This window comes from Budorcas taxicolor, chromosome 15 (assembly GCF_023091745.1).
Source record: "Budorcas taxicolor isolate Tak-1 chromosome 15, Takin1.1, whole genome shotgun sequence".
Lineage (NCBI taxonomy): Eukaryota > Metazoa > Chordata > Mammalia > Artiodactyla > Bovidae > Budorcas > Budorcas taxicolor.
The window spans coordinates 50,482,595-50,500,247 of NC_068924.1; positions in this window are offsets into that span (position 1 = coordinate 50,482,595).

Genomic DNA, 17,653 nt, shown 5'->3' on the forward strand with positions numbered 1-17,653 from the left:
CAACGACTTGCGTGATGTCACCAGGAAGCAGCAGAGAGGTGATTCCAGAGGCCCCCTTGGAAGGGCCGAGGACAGAGCACTCTGAGGTCCCCAGGGCTGGCATGGCCTTGAGGGATGTGTCCTTTACAGTTTGATGGCAGGCGGCAACAGGTTCAGCACCCTAGTCCCACCTGGAGCCGGATCTGAGTGTTTGCCCAGGGTGGGTCTCCTACCCCTGCTGGGCCTCACTGAGCAAACAGCTCAAACACTGCCCTGAGTGAGCTGCTAGAGCCTCAGGGAATCACAGAGCACACAGAGGAGGGACCTATTACCCCTCTCCTGCTGGTGGCGCTGACCCAGCCAAGCGCTGTGACAGGGACAGAGTCAGTCGGTTCAGTCGCTCAGTCCCTCAGTCGTGTCCGACTCTTTGCGACCCCATGAATCGCAACACGCCAGGCCTCCCTGTCCATCACCAACTCCCGGAGTTCACTCCGACTCACGTCCATCGAGTCCGTGATGCCATCCAGCCATCTCATCCTCGGTCGTCCCCTTCTCCTCCTGCCCCCAATCCCTCCCAGCATCAGAGTCTTTTCCAATGAGTCAACTCTTCACATGAGGTGGCCAAAGGACTGGACATGAGGTGGCCAAAGTACTGGAGTTTCAGCTTCAGCATCATTCCTTCCAAAGAACACCCAGGGCTGATCTCCTGGGTGATAGAATAGAGGGACAAAAATAAGTGATTAAATAGTTAATCCCACTAGGGGATTATAAGTAGAAAAATATGGGGAAAAAAACTCCTGTAAATTAATGATTACTCAAAAAAGCAGGTTTGCTTAACCACAAAACTAAGCAGGCTTGCTTAGCAACAAAACCATGCAACAGAAGCACAGGACATGCCCCCAAACAATAAAACAATGGTGCCATGAAACTCACATCCAGACACTGAGCTCAGTCAGTTCAGTTCAGTCGCTCAGTCGTGTCCGACTCTTTGCAACCCCATGAATTGCAGCACGCCAAGCCTCCCTGTCCATCACCAACTCGCGGAGTTCACTCAGACTCAGGTCCATCGAGTCAATGAGGCCCATCCAGCCATCTCATCCTCTGTCATCCCCTTCTCCTCCTGTCCCCAATCCCTCCCAGCATCAGAGTCTTTTCCAATGAGTCAGCTCTTCACATGAGGTGGCATCATTCCTTCCAAAGAAATCCCAGGGCTCATCTCCTTCAGAATAGACTGGTTGGATCTCCTTGCAGTCCAAGGGACTCTCAAGAGTCTTCTCCAACACCACAGTTCAAAAGCATCAATTCTTCAGCCCTCAGCTTTCTTCACAGTCCAACTCTCACATCCATACATTAATGACCCCCAAAACAGGCTCTGTGCACACACCAAAAAACCCCATCATTTATGGAAAGGTGACTTTTCAAAATGAAAGACCCTCACTGTACTGAGACCTGAAAATATTTTTTGAAAGTGCTATGATAGTCCTGGTCTAACCATATAGGGAGGGACAAGTAAACTTCCCTGCCCTGTCTGGGGAGGAGCTGCTGATGGAAACGTCACATCTACTCAAGAGAGACAAAGAAGGTCTTCTTCCCCTCCCCACTTTTCGTTTGATTATAAAACTGTAGCCCTCTAAGTTCTGGGGGCACTTCCCACCCATCTGCTTGTAAGCCTCACAAGGGTTTTATTCTCATAAATCATTTCTTATCTACTACTTTGCTCTCACTGGATTCTTCTCCATGCTGACATGAAGGACTATGGTATCGAAGCTTTTCGGAGCCCCACTGAAATGACCCCAGTTGGTTCCACGATCACACCCATCTCCTGCCTCAGTCCACACAGCCACATACCATCTCAGTCTCACGCGTGGGAATCCAACAGGGGCACACTGGCTTGAGCACGCCAGGTCACCCAAGTAGGCTTGCCAGATAAAACACAGGACACATCTTGAAATTTAATTTTCAGATAAGGAAAATTATTGTTAGCATGTTTCAAATATTTGCTAAATCTGGCAACCTTCTACCTGGGGCCCTGTCATACCCACATCACACAGCCTCAAAGAGCTACTCACCAGTCCCCTCACAGACCTCCGTCTCTTGCCTGCCTTGGGAATGCAGTCAGCACCTGGGTTACAGCTGTTGTGTGCGTGTGCGTGCACACACACACACACACACACAAATGGCCTGGCACATCCTCTCTGTGAAGAGGTCCTGGGGCAGAGTAAGAGTCTACCACACTCATTTTGTCTAACCTTCACAATAACCTTAGGTGGAAGGTCATGCTGGGACTCTTAGCCCCACTTGAAAAATGAGGAAAATAAAGCCCAGAAAGAAACAGAACCTATCCGTGGTATCCCCATGTGAGCTCTCTGGCAGGGGGAAGAAGGGGTGTAAGGGAAGTCTTGTTACACCTGGGCCAGGCTGTGTCCCTGGCAGGTCTGAGCTCCTCAAGCAGGCCTCTCAAAGGAGCCTCTTCCCCCCAGGAACAATAGCCTAGGGATTTGGGGGTGGGCCCTCTGACCCTTCCCCCATTCAAGGGTGATACTAATAGCTCCCCCAGAGGCCCCTCTAGTTCCAGGAGGTGGAAACTGTTCTGTCAGGGCACTGTGGGCTCAGCTTTGAGATGAAAAAATATGAAGAAACCAAAAGAAGGAAGGTGTGTGTGTCGGGGGGGGAGCTTCCAGAAAAGAAAGCATCGTCCCAGGGCTGGAGCTCTTGCCCTGGTAAAAGGGCCAGACAACCTAGTCCTTCCCAAAGACACACAAAGACACCTCCACCCCTACTGCCATCCAGCCTGAGCACAGAGCTGAAGGGAGGGCCAGGGGTCAGGCAGATGGATCAAGAGCCCCTGACAAAACACTCCAGGGCTTTCAGAAGGTTGCATCGACCCAGCAATCGAACTGGGTTCCTGCAGGCGGCAGTGCCTAACAGACATTAGCAGGAGGAGGACCGAGCCTGCAGAGGGGGTGCTGGCCATCTGGGTCTGGGGCCCTCCCAAAGAGGGAGTCTCCATGGTTCTACTCTGGGCCCCACCAACTGTGGGCAAGGCCTGGCACCTCTCTGGTCTGTTTTCCTGCTGAGGTGCTTAAGATGCCTCTCTCCTGGCCTGGGGCAGCTGGGTAGGCTCTGTAAACTGTGGAGTCCTGCGTGGTGGGGGGTGCACGCAGTAGAGCTCTGTTAGTCTCTTCTTTCCTCCAAACCTAGGAGCGCCCTGGGCATCAAGACCCTGCAAGGCCCAGAGAGAAGCTCCCAGGCCCTGGAGTTCTGGGAGGGAAGGACAGGAGCAGAGGCAGCACAGATAGGGTAAAATACCCTGCTCAGCAGTCTAGCGTAATAGCTAAGAGCCTAGGCTAGGGAGCTAGGTTGTCTGGGTTAGAACCTCTTACTGTGTGATCTAGAATAAGTTACTTAACCTCTCTGTCTTGGTACTCCCATTTCTGTGAACAAGTAAGCTAGTAGGACTTACATCATTGCCTCCAGGATGAAGTGAGTTCATGCACGTGGAGAGCTTAGCACGGTGCCTGGCAAGCAACAAGCGCTCAATAAACGCCACAGCGACTATCAGTTCTTGTCTCCTAAGCTCCCTTACCCCAGGTCTGGCGCTATCCCCAAGGCATAGCCTCTTTTCTAAGTCTCTGCTCCTTGACCTGGAGGCAGTGCCTTCCTCTTCTGACCTGGAGAAAAAGCAACAGTCTAGGTTCACCTGGAACCTGGAGGGCTGAGAATAAAGCAGAAGAGGCCATTATAACATCTTGCCCTGCTTCCTCGGCCCAATTCCTAACAGAGCTACAAAGGCCTGGATGGGTCCCCTTTGGGAGGCCTTCACTCAACGACATGAGCTCCTTGCATCCACACAGCCTCCCTTCTCAGCGTCTGACAACAGGGCACCAGGACAGCAGCAGGCCCCAGGGAGCCTGGTTGTACCCAGCCAGCTGGCAGGACAGTACTGAGATGTCCACGCCCCAGGGGCTAGTTTCTAGGACCCTTTGAAGGGCTCGTGTGGGGAAGGCTTGCTAGGAGCTCTGTCAGTGAGTGGGGCTGAAGACTGTGCCCTGGGTCTGGGTTCATTTTGAGGTCCAAAATTCATACCTGGGGCAGGCCTAGAAGCAGCCCAGCTTTCCTGGGGCATTGCTGTGTTGGGGACTCCTGCCAACCAATGCCCTCTGCCCTGAAGCACTGGTACCCCTGGTTAGTGGGCATCTCCACGGTGCTTCCCCAGGGGCGGCTGCCTCCTTCAGCACCTTCTAAATTTAGGGCTTGGGCTCTGTGACTCATTACTGAATCTGCTTTGCTACCCTCCTCCAGGAGTGTGCTCCCACGGTATTTTTATCTTCTGCTGCCTCAGACTGATTAATAAGGCCCTAGAATCCTGCAGCAGCCACACACACACCACTGAGAGCTCCCCAGTCCACCCACCCCAGCTCGGCTCTGGACTGCTGACCAGGTCCTGTACTCCCCTTCCCTTCTATGCCCCAACCCACAACCCACCCAGGTGTCCACATCTGGCTCCAAGCGTGCCTGCAGTGGCAGAGGGAAAAGAGAAATGGAGCCAAGGCCTGCCCCCTCCCAACCAGCTGCCAGGCAGAGCCCTGGCCAAACACCAGGACACCTGAGTTCTGGCCTAGACTCACCCCCACCTTACTGTGGGGCTCTGGGTGAGCTCAGCGGTCATCTCTTTCCTTCTCTATAAATAAGGGGTTTGAACCAGACCTCCACTAGGGTGGCCTGGACCAGAGCTGAAAGTACCAATGGACCAGACCACCACCTTCAAACAGGGTGAGCTGGGGGTAGGGTATCTGATACTGGGCCCTGTCTTCCACCCAGGCGCCTCTCTACCCCCAGCTCCTGATCTGTTCAGGGGACACACACAGGTCAAGACCCTGCTGTCAGCCTTTTGGGACTTCTTCCCTGCAGGGAGGAAGAGTCATGGTTCTGGTCTCACTGCCCAGGGCTGTACTGTGCAGCTGTACTGGGCAAGAATCACCTTAACTCTGGACCCAGGTCGTCGGGAACATGCATCACATGTGTGTGGAGGTGTAAATGCTCCCTGCCAGGTTCCCAGTGCCAGAGGGAGAAATGGGGATGCAAGTGTCCCCCCACCCCTCAACTTTCACAAACACAGGCTGCCTGGCTGCAGAGTGGAGGTATCTGGAAGGCAAACAGACCAGAGGTGGTGGCATCTCCGCTCCTGCCGGACTCTGGGAGAACCCTATCTCCAGCTGGCCTCCACCTGTGTTCATGAGTAACAAAGAGCGACTAATAGTTACTGAGCGGGTACCATGGGCCTAGTGCTGTTATATGCACTTAACAGTTCTTAACTCATTTAATTCATAGTTACACCTCAGAGAGCCCTGGATACGGCTTACCACTCCCACTCTAGAGACAGTGAGGCTCAGAGTAGGGTAGTGACTCACCAAGGATCACAGCATTAAGTCACTGGGAGGGCAAGTTAAAAGCTGAGTCTGACTGCAATCCTGGATTCTGTTTGTACCCTAAGGTAGCTCTTCTCAGCATATACATTAGATACTCAATAAATGTTTGATGAAGATGTTTGATCACTGCCATGTCATGGAAAGATCCCTATCCTAGTCCAGTTTTACGCCAGCTCCTTGTGTATCCTGAAGAGAGTCTTTTCTTCCGTTAGCCTCAGTTTCCCCTGCTGAAAACAGAGACAAGTGAAGGCCTAGAGAATCAGACAGTCAGAAGTGGGGAAGATCTTGAACTTCTATTTCTACAAACACCTTCCTTTCATGACTTGCCTGAAGAGGCCCTATTTGCAACCAGACCTTAGCGGCTCCAAGCCCCTCCCACACCTATGTCCAGAACTTCTTAGAGCACTCCAGAGAGACAGCTGGGCACAGCCCCGCTCCAAGGGACAGAGAGGTCAGTATCTTGGTTGGTGGTATGGTTTGCCCACGATGCCACCTGACAGCTCCACCTGGTTGGGCGAGTGGCCCCTAAAGCCTCTCAGCTCAACCTGCATCACCTCCTCTCCTTAGCATCCAAGCCAGCACAGGCACCCCCTCCAGCTGTCACGGGCAGCTGTCAGAGCCCCAGATGGGATCATCTGAGCACCCAATTCCTCTCGGGTTCAGAAATAGAGACCACCCTTTTCCATTCAGGGTCGGTCCCCTTAACATTGGCCCCTCATCTGTCACATCTGATCTCCTTCCCTTACCTGGGCCACTCTTCTGAGAAGTAGGATCTGTACAGCTTCTGCCACACTGTCCTCTGTCTCCAGGATTCTCCAGCTCCTCCTTAATTTCTTGCCTTTGGTAGTCATCTCAACAGAGCAGGGTCTTCCTCCACTAGGCCCAGCAGGTAGGAGAAGGATTAGGAATAGGGGCTTCTCTGGACTCTGGGCACAGTCTGCCTCTCTAAGCCTGTATGCAACAAAGACACTAATTCTGGAGGTGCAGGGAAGGGCTCTAAGCCCAAACGCTGGCAGCCTCGGTTTTAGCCCTTGCTCACAGACTGCTGAGACCTGGAGCAAGCTCCTGCCCCTGTAGGGGCCCTCAGTTTTGCAATTTGTAGTATGATGAAATAGTTCCTCAATCTGCAATCACCCGATTATAATAATCTTCTGTCCTTATAGATTGCTCGGCAACTTAGTTTCTTTTCTGCGTCTTATTTGATCCTTCCAATATCCTATTTCCATTTACAAATCAGAAAGCTTAGGTCCTCAGGGGAACAGAACTACCAAGGTCACACAGCAACTCAGAGACAGAGTCTAGAGTCCTTGCATCCTGAACCATCGTTGGTCCCTCACACGCAAAGATGCTAGGACTCTCGCTATCACTTTCTCTGACCCGCTGTCCCACTGGTAAAATGAGTGCCCCAAAGATCAGATTAACAGACTCAGTGAAGGGAGCTGTGCTTAGCAAACCATTAAAAAAAAAAAAAAGGCAGAAAAATAACGGGACCGTTACGTTACTGTTCATTACTGTTATCTTTGCTAAGGCGCCCCCGCGTGTCCGTCTCCAGGCGCTCTGTTCGCGCAGGCGCTCTTTGGTGTTTACAGAAGCCCTGAGGCCCGGCATTTACGCGTGCGCTTCCCGTCAGGGATCGCCCCACCGACCGCCGTCGGACGCTGCTTTCAAGTCCCCTAGTGGTTGTGGCTGGAGTGTAACTACGGTTCCCTGGGGCCCGGTTGGCTCCGCCTTGGGTTGAGGCGTCTCTACACTCCGGAGCGGCGGAGACCTAAGCAGTGGCAGGGAGAGGCACAGCGCGGTCCCTCCAAACTCCTGCATCTCAAGTCACCGTTGCACTAAGACTCCAGTGCCAACTTGCGGGCCCCTCACGGCACACTTGGCGGCCGCGGTGAATTGGACCGGAACTGACCGCGCACTGCCTCATGGGAGCCTTAGTTCGTGGCTAGAACCTTTCCGGAGTTGGAACGCTGTTTAAACTACATTTCCCAGAAGTCCAAGAGGCCAGCGTCGCAGAAGACGGGCCCGGGGCTTGTTGGGAGATGGAGTGTGGCGATGGTAGTGAGTTTGTGTACGAAGGGAAATGTGAAGAAGCGGTGGAGCCTCCGGCTTTTAGCCTTGGTTGTGGTTCAAGCTACAGTTACACGGTAGCTGTCAAACGAAGAGAGTAGCGCTGTTGGGCTGAGTGTTGGGCTGAGACTACACTCCCACGGGTCACCATCGCCTGTGACTCTCATTTCTCTTAACTGCTTGTAACGATGGAAATATTCTACAGCTGCACTGTCCAATAAGGTAGAGACTAGCCTGTGGCTACTGAACATTTGACATGAGGTTAAGTGCCATGAAGGAAGAAAAATATTTATTTGAATTTATTTAAAAATTAAATCCAATTAATTACTTTTCAGTTCAATTTAAAGAGCCACTTATGGGCTCAGTTCAGTTCAGTCGCTCAGTCGCTTCCCACTCTTTGCGACCCCATGGACTGCAGCCTGCCATGCTTCCCTGTTCATCACCAATTCCCGGAGCCTACTCAAACTCATGTCCATTGAGTCGGTGATGCCATCCAACCATCTCATCCTCTATCGTCCTCTTCTCCTCCTGCCTTCAATCTTTCCCAGCATCAGGGTCTTTTCCAGTGAGTCAGTTCTTCGCATCAGGTGGCCAAACTATTGGAGTTTCAGCTATGGCTAGTGGCCACCTTATTCCACAGCGCACAGTGTACTAGACCTCCTCGTGTTCATAATCAACAATCATCTTCCTGGTTTGTGAGACCTAAGACTTTATAGTTTCCTTTCTACTGTCGACTGAAAAAAAGTACACCACGTAAAAGTTGAGAACTACATTTTATTTGCAGCCTTGCTGTTGCTGCTGCTGCTAAGTCACTTCAGTCGTGTCCGACTCTGTGCAACCGCATAGACAGCAGCCCACCAGGCTCCCCTGTCCCTGGGATTCTCCAGGCAAGAACACTGGAGTGGGTTGCCATTTCCTTCTCCAATGCATGAAAGTGAAAAGTGAAAGTGAAGTCGTGTCCCACTCTTCATGACCCCATGGACTGCAGCCTACCAGGCTCCTTCGCCCATGGGATTTGCCAGGCAAGAGTACTGGAGTGGGTTGCCATTGCCTTCTCCTGACTGAGGACTATAATCTGGGTTGGCAGCCTCTTAGATAGCTCTGAAGGACTGTTCAAAAGAGGTAAGGGAGGAGCAAGGAGTTTTTCCTGAAAAAAAAAAAAAAGTGTAGTGAACATCCAAAGATTATTACTATTCATACACAAGAAACCAGACGTCAAAAATTGACTTTTAGTGCCCTTTTATGTATGGGAAGATGCAAGAGTCTAGGCTCACTGAAATTATTCCTTTGGGGTGGTTTTGAACTGTGGTGTTCGAGAAGACTCTTGACAATCCCTTCGACAGCAAGGAGATCCCACCAGTCCATCCTAAAGGAAATAATTCCTGAATATTCATCAGAAGGACTTATGCTGAAGCTGAAACTCCAATACTTTGGCCACCTGATGTGAAGAGCTGACTCATTGGAAAAGACCCTAATGCTGGGAAAGATTGAGGGCAGGAGAAGGGGACGACAGAGGATGAGATGGTTGGATGGCATCACCGACTCAATGGACATGGGTTTGGGTGGACTCCGGGAGTTGGTGATGGACAGGGAGGCCTGGCGTGCTGCAGTCCATGGGGTCGCAAAGAGTTGGACATGACTGAGCAACTGAACTGAACTGATGCATCTTAAACTATCTAGGGTTAGTATACTGTTTTTCTCCATCCAGAATTCCCCTTCAGGGTGCACCCATTGTGAGGGGTAACTGCAGGGGCTGATGACTTGATGGCAGGAAAGATTTTTGTTTACTTACTTGACAGGCAACATTTTTTTTTTGTCCACACTGCCTACTTACTACACTCCGTCTTTGCAGATTCCACCTCCTTTGTGTGTCCCTTGAAAATCTGAAAATTAGTTCAGGCTGTAAAAACTGCTGTGGTATTCATCAGGCTGAAATAACAGACAGAGAGAAAGCCAGCCACAAAATTAATAAGAAACAAAATTTTTCCCAGGGACATACTGCAGCTATAAAATATCATAACAACCTTCTTCTTGAAGTGACTATTTGTTTCTTACTCACTGAGCAATTTTGTTTTCTAAAATCATAGACTATCAGAAATTTTGCTTTTAGAATAGGAATGGAACTCTTGCCTGGAAGAGCTAAATAACTAAGAGGACAGGGTTTAAAACCCAGGTGTGGAGAGATTCAGAAAAGGGACTTCTAAACATGTATTCCACATGAGCCTGAACTTTATTGTTTCCAAGGAAACAAGACCCTGAGTCCACTGAGCAGTCCAGACCTGATGTAGGCTCCTTTACTCTGGTTTGCTTTGAGCTATCAAACTACTGCCTGATTTACATTTCACCTAATTCTCTCAGATCCTATAAGAACTCTTTTTCTTTGTGTTTGGTAGGACTCTCCAAGATTCCTCTGATGTGCTGTCTTCCTCATAGCAATGGGTCAATAAACCTGACTCCATTGGACTATGGATTGTCCCTGGAGGTCTTTGACTGATTGGGTTAGAACACCCTGAGATACTGGTGTCCTCCAGGTTCCCTCACAGGCCCTCTCTTCACTGCATACTCTCTTTGGATGACCTCATTAACTTCCATCCATAAGCTGATGAGCCCACAATTTATGGCTTAGGTCTCTCTTTGGCCTCTGAGACATCTACTTCTGGTTGACTCAGGTTCCTTAAACTCTGTGAATATAACACTGAATCTTTCTTTGGAGGGGAGGGGCAGCCACTTTTCACTGCTGTGCTCCAAGTAAGAACTAGGCACTGACCACCTCTGACCATGATATGGGTAGGGACACTCCTCACCTGGGTCAGATACCTCCTCACACACTGTCCTCAAACTGCAGCACACCGGGCAGCTGCTTTTCACATAGGTCAGCAGCCCAAACCTTAGAAAGCTGGGGGGGGGGGGGGCGGGGGTTGGGGGCTGCAAGTGGAAAGTGGGTCTCAATTACTCTGCCCCTTTCCCCTGATCCCTCAGTAATGGCTGGGGCCTCAAGAAAGAGACTGCAGAGGCAATCCCACCTGTCTTCCCCTCCTCATCTCATGGTCCCCTCCCTGGAAGCTCTTCCAGTGGTGTCTCTAGCTCATCCAGTCTTAGACCCTACTAGTGCCTTGGAAATTTCACAGCCAACTGTTTCATAGCCACTGAGCCTGGTGGCTATGTAGAAGGGTGAGGTGTGGCCTGCCTGCTGCCTGGAGGGAGGGTGAACGTTGTGGGAAGAAGCTTCATCTTGGGCTGTGTTTGGTTTTCTCTTAAACACAGCTAAAAGCAAATACACTTCAACATCTTGAGGATTTAACTTCCATGTGAAGGACCCTCTAGCCATTTCTATTCCACTTCACCTCTGCCACATCTCATCTACCAAAGATGTTTATATTCCTCTTATTCATGTAACTTTGACCTGACTTTTTGGAAAATGAAAAGGGGTCATCTTTCCCGTCCATTTCAAAGCACTGTTTACATTTACCCATATTGACTGATGCCCAAATCACAAGTTTCTCTCCTTGGTGGATGTAGCTTCAGTATCCCATTTCAAACATTGTTTTCCCTTTAAAGCAATAGTCAACAGTGCATTCATGTGGTTTGTAAGGAAGGTTGGGGATCCTAGGACCCCATCAGCTACAGGTGAGCTTGTTTCCCTCAAACCCTGAGCGTTTTGACCTCTTCATGCTTCTAAACCATTTAATTTTTAGTTCTATATTGTTTCATTCATAATATTTGGTGGACCATTGATTATAGACATAAACAACTATTTAAAGAGAAGCATAAAAATAAACCTGTAAATCTGTCTAAAGATGACTGTTACCAGATTCTTGCATTTATCCAATCAAAATTTATATACAGCATATCCAGATGTCACAGAGACTACAAAGCCACAGCTAGCAGAAAGGAAAAAAAAAAAAAGCAGACACGACGGCTTTTCGTGTATGGAGAATAAAGCCAGTCCCCTCTCACAGGTGTCATTTGTGAAAACGGCTTGCAAACGGCAGTCTGAACCTTTAATCTCATCATTTAGAAACAAAACATAAACGTTAGAAGCAAAAAAATAAGCCTGTTGGATTTTAAAAAGTATTATGAAGTATTTCAGACATATGTCAGACTTCCAATGTTAGGACTCACAGATCCAGTTTCTCCTTTGGGTTTTACTGAATTCCATCTTTTGAGTATACCATATGCAGCCATTCATCCTGTCATATACTGGAGTGCAACTGCTGGGACCAAGAGTGTGTTTGAATGATTGTGTGTGTGTGTGACTGTGATGTAGCCAAAGTGCCCACCCAAGAGGTTAGGTCTGTTTACACTCCCACCAGCAGGAATGATGGTTCCATTTCCCACACCCTCAGCAACTCTAAATATTAAAAAATTTCTTAATTTTTACCAACCTGATGACTGTAACGTGACCTCTCATTCATACTTTAACTTACATTTCACTAGTTGCGCATAATTTTTTTGTGTGGACCATTTGGTTTTGTTCTTCTGATAAAATCATTGCCCATTTTTATATTAGGTTTCCTGCTCTTCGGCTGACTTGTGGGAGTTCTTTCCATCCTTTGGATTTTTACTAATTTGTTATACATGTTGCAAATATTTCCTCCTCATCTACCTCTCTATCTGCCTCTGTTTTTACTTTGTATATAGTGTCTTTTTTTGAGAAAAAATATCTAACGTAAAAATTACTGTTTTAAGGACTTCCCTGGTCTAGTGGTTAAGACTCCACACTTCCACAGCAGGGAGTGCAGGTCCTATCCCTAGTCAGGGAACTAAGATAACAGGAAGCAGCCTAAAATATATATACATATATTACCATTTTAATAATTTCTAAGTGTACAATAATTCAGTGGCATTAATTACATTTATCATATTGTAAAACCATTACCACTATTTCCAAAACTGTTTCATCATCTCAAACAGAAATTCTGCAAACATTAAGTAATAACTACCCATTTCCTCCACATGCCTCTGTAACCTCTAATCTACATTCTGTTTCCATGAATATGACTATTCCATATATTTTATATAAGTGGTCACAAAATATTTGTCCTTTTGTGTCTGACATTTCATGTGGTATAAATTTTCAAGGTTCATAGAAGCTATAGCATGTATCAGAACTTCATTGCTTTTTATGGCTGAATAACATTTCACTGTATGTATAAACCACCTTTTGCTTATTTGTTCACCTGTTAATGGACATGAGTTGTTTCCACCTTTTTTTCTATTGTGAATAATATTATGACCCTGTGCCTGTGCTTGTGCCTGTGTGCTAAGTTGCTTCAGTCATGTCCGACCCTGCAACTGCACAGACTGTAGCCCGCCAGGCTTCTTTGTCCATGGGGTTCTTCAGGCAAGAATTCTGGAATGGGTTGCCATTACCTCCTCCAGAGGATCCTCCTGATGCAGGGATCGAACCTGAGTCTCCTGTGTCTCCTCCGTTGCAGGTGGATTCTTTACTCCTGAGCCACTGAGGAAGCCCCATTATGAACAAGGGTATACAAATATCTCTTTGAGTCCTTGCCTTCAGTAAACCTAGGAGTTGGAATTACTGGTAGGTTCTATGTTTAATACATTATGTTCTATGTTTAACCTTTTGAGAAACAATCAAACTGTCCCACAGTGGCTGCACCATTTTACATTCCCACTAGGAATGCCCAAAGTTCCAATTTCTTAACATCTTTGCCAGTGCTTGTTATTTACCATTAAAACAATTTTTTAAATCATAGTCATCATAGTAGGCATAAGGTGATTTGCATTTCGCTAAGCTGAAACTCCAGTACTTTGGCCACCTCATGCGAAGAGTTGATTCATTGGAAAAGACTCTGATGCTGGGAGGGATTAGGGGCAGAAGGGGACGACAGAGGATGAGATGGCTGGATGGCATCACTGACTCGATGGACGTGAGTCTGAGTGAACTCCGGGAGTTGGTGATGGACAGGGAGGCCTGGCAAGCTGCGATTTATGGGGTCGTAAGGAGTCGGACACAATTGAGCGACTGAACTGAACTGAACTGAACTGAATGAATAACAACACTGAGCGCTCTTTCATGTGTTTATTGGTCTTTTGTATATCTTCTTTAAAGAAATGTCTATTCAAATTATTTGCTCATTTTTTGAATTGGGTTATTTTTGTTGTTGTTCAGTCACTAAGTTGTATCTGACTTTGGGTAACCCCATGGACTGTAGCATGCCTGGCTCCCCTGTCCTTCACTATCTCCCAGAGTTTGTTCAGATTCATGTGCATTGAGTCTCGGTGATGTTATCTAACCATTTCCTCTTCTGCCCCCGTTCCCTTCTCCTTTTGCTTTCAATCTTTCCCAGCTTCAGGGTCTTTTTCAAAGAGTCAGCTCTTCACATCAGGTGGCCAGAGTATTGGAGTTTCAGCTTCAGCATCAGTCCTTCCAATGAATATTCAGGACTAATTCCTTTAGGATTGACTGTTTCAATCTCCTTGCAGTCCAAGGGGCTCTCAAGAGTCTTCTCCAGCACCACAATTCGAAAGGATCAATTCTTTGGTGCTCAACCTTCTTTAACGGTCCAATGCTTATATTTGTACATGACTACTAGAAAAACCATAGCTTTGTTTATTGGACCTCTGTCGGCAAAGTGATGTCTCTGCTTTTTAATATGCTCTCTAGGTTTGTCATATTTTTTTTTTCCAAGGAGCAAACCTCTTAATTTCATGGTTGCAGTCACTATCTGCAGTGATTTTGGAGCCCAAGAAAATAAAATTTGTCACTGCTTCCACTTTGTCCCCCTTCTATTTGCCATGAAGTGATGGGACCAGATGGCATGATCTTAATTTTTCAGATATTGAGTTTAAAGCCAGCTTTTTCACTCTCCTCTCTTACTCTCATCAAGAGGGTGTTGAGTTTTAGGAGATCTTTATTTTTTCTGGATACTAGACCCTTATCAGAGATATATCTGCAAATGATTTCTCCTATTCTGTAGGTTGTCTTCTCACTTTCTTGATCATCTCCTTTGATGCACAAAAGCTCTTTTCTTCTTTTATTGCCTGTGCTTTTGGTATCTGGAGAAGGCAATGGCACCCCACTCCAGTACTCTTGCCTGGCAAATCCCATGGACGGAGGAGCCTGGGGGACTGCCGTCCATGGGGTTGCAAAGAGTCGGACATGACTGAGCGACTTCACTTTCACTTTTCACTTTAACGCATTGGAGAAGGAAATGGCAACCCACTCCAATGTTCTTGCCTGGAGAATCCCAGGGACGGGGGAGCCTGTTGGGCTGCTGTCTATGGGGTCCCATAGAGTCGGACACGACTGAAGCGACTTAGCAGCAGCAGTAGCTTTTGCTTTCATATTCATAAAATTATAGTCATAAAGATGTTCCCTAATGCTTTTTCAAAGATTTTTAAAACAGTTTTAGCTCTTAAGTTTAGGTCCATATTGAGTTAGCTGTTTTGTATATGACATGAGGTAAGGGTCTGATTTTATTCTTTTGTATATACAAATCCAGTTGTCTCAGCCATTTGTTAAAGACAAAATTTTTTTTCTATTGAATTGAGTTGGCATCCTTGTCAAAAAGCAATTGGCCATTGATGTATGGGTTTACTCCTGGATCTCAATTTTATTCTAATGGTCCTTGTGTCTATCATTATGCCATTACAACCCCCACCCTGTTTTTTACTGTTGTAGCTTTGTAGTATACCTTGAAGGGTAAAGTCCTTCAAATATGTCCTTTTTCAAGATTATTTTGGCTATTCAGGATCCCTTGAAATTCCATATGAATTTTAGGATTAGCAATCCATTTCTGCATGAAAGACTTGTAATTTTGATAGGGCATGATGTGTTTGATTGTCCAGAAATTTTATATTTTGATATGGTTAAATTACCTATCTTTTCCCGTATGACTTTTGTGTTATGCATGTTGTTTAGGAAGGTCTTCCCTATCCCAAGGTTATCAATAAATTATTCTACTTGTTTCTGATACCTTTATCATTTTATGATTATAAATCATAATGTAATATAATTCACCTGGAATTTACTTTTGCATATGGTGTGAAGAAAAAATTATAACTATTTTTTTTGCTAACTGGATAACTAATTGTCCTTACATAAATTATTGAAAAGATTTCTTTTTTCTATATATTTGAAATGCTACCTTATATTAAATTCCTACATGGGAGGATCTATTTTTGTTCTCTATTCTATTATTAATCTTGCCTAATCTTGCCTATCTTTCCTCATTCTTAAAAATATTTTTGTGGTATTCTTTTTGAGATGAGTTTTAGAAACAACTTGTCAAATTCCATAACAATGAAATCCTATTAGAATATAATAGGAATATATCGACTTCATAATTTGTGTAAATTACATTTTTATTTTTAGTCTTTCCAACTCCAAACATTTATATTTTTTCTTTCATTTAGATATTCTTGTATGTTCTTCAGTTAATTTAATTGATTCCATTAAGATACATGAAATATATAATTGATACAATCAAATTAATTTATGTTGTTCATTTTCATCTAGTAAATTTTTTTCTTGTTATACTCCTAAATATATTTGGTTTTGTTGCTATCGTGAATGACTTTGTTTTTACTACATTTTCTAACTGGACATTACTGGGATGCATAATAACTTCTGAATATATTATCTATATATTACTTCCTACAGGTTTACTAACAGAGTTAAGCAAAGATCTATATACAAGCTTGTTCAGTGTAGCACCGTAAAAGCAAATAATCAGAAATAGTCTAAATATTTATCATTATGATATTGATTTATATATATAATACATCTCTACAATGAAATACTTTGAAGCTTTATTTTATTTATTTTTGACCATGCCCCCTGGCTTGTGGGATCTTTGTTCTCCGACAAGGGACTGAACCCGGGCCCTCAACAGTGAAAGTGCAGAGTCCTAACCACTGCCTGCCAGGGAATTTCCTATTTTGCAGCTTTAAAAGGAATGAAGTATGGGAAGTTGCTGTATAACACAAGAAGCTCAACTCAGTGCTCAGTGACAACCTAGAGGGGTGGGATGGGATGGGGGTGGGAGGGAGGTTCAAGAGGGAGGGGATATATGCATATTTATGGGTGATTCATGTTGTATGGCAGAAACCAACATAACATTGTAAAGCAATTATATTTCAATTAAAAAAAGAGAAAATAAAATGCTTGGCAAATAAAAAAGGTTAATACCATATTATAAATCAATGTGTACAAAATAAATTTGGTGGTCTTCTTCAAGTGAAAAAAAAAGGAATGAAGTAGATCTATGTAGTCTGATATGTGAAGTTCTTTAAGATATATCGAAAATATATTGTTACATAAAGAAGAAGCAACATGTAGAACAGTGTGCAAATGCTACATTTGTGTTTTTATATTCTTGTATATACCATGAGGTCGCAAAGAATCAGACACCACGGCTGAGTGACTTTTCACTTTCACATATATAAATATTTCTGAAAGGATGGATACACACTAAATTGTTAATGGTGTTAATTGTTAATGATGATGCTTCTAGAAAGACATTGGGAAATTGGTGTGTATCTGTAAAATGACGTGTTCACACCCATTTTTCTCTTCCAGGGAGCAGGGAAACACTGTTTCCCAACCTTCCTAGGAGATGTGATCTCACCAGTGAGGATGTGGGCAAAGAGTGTGTCACTTCAGGTCTAAGGCAATTAAATGTCAGTGTGAATGTCCACCCACTTCTCCCCTCATCGCAAGCTTTCTCCCATCTGAACAGTTGGGATCAAAGAACTTTGAGATGATGGAGATGCTGGTGGAAGCAGCTTGGATCTGAGTCACTGTTGAAGGAGAATAGTATACCAACATGGTCTACCCGGCACTGGAATATGAGGGAGACATAAATGTTTGTGTTTTAAGCCACTGAGATCTGAAGGCTTATTCTGAAAGCTGGGGTCTTTGTCCTGGAATCTGGGCTGGACTAGGACTGCTCTGGCCAACAAAACACAGAGGAAGTAATGCTATGCTAGTGTCTGGTCTCGAACCTTAATAGACTAGCAGCTTTCTTGCTGTCTGCTGGAATGCTTGTTTGGGGATGTAGCCTTTCAGAGCCTAGCCACCGTGTTCGGAGAAACCTGAGCTGTGTGAGGGGCCACATGCAGGGCTTTCATTTTAGGTTTTCAGCTAGGTTTCACCTTCCAGTCAATAGCCAGCATCTCCTGCTGGTTAAATCAGCGAGCCATTATCAGCA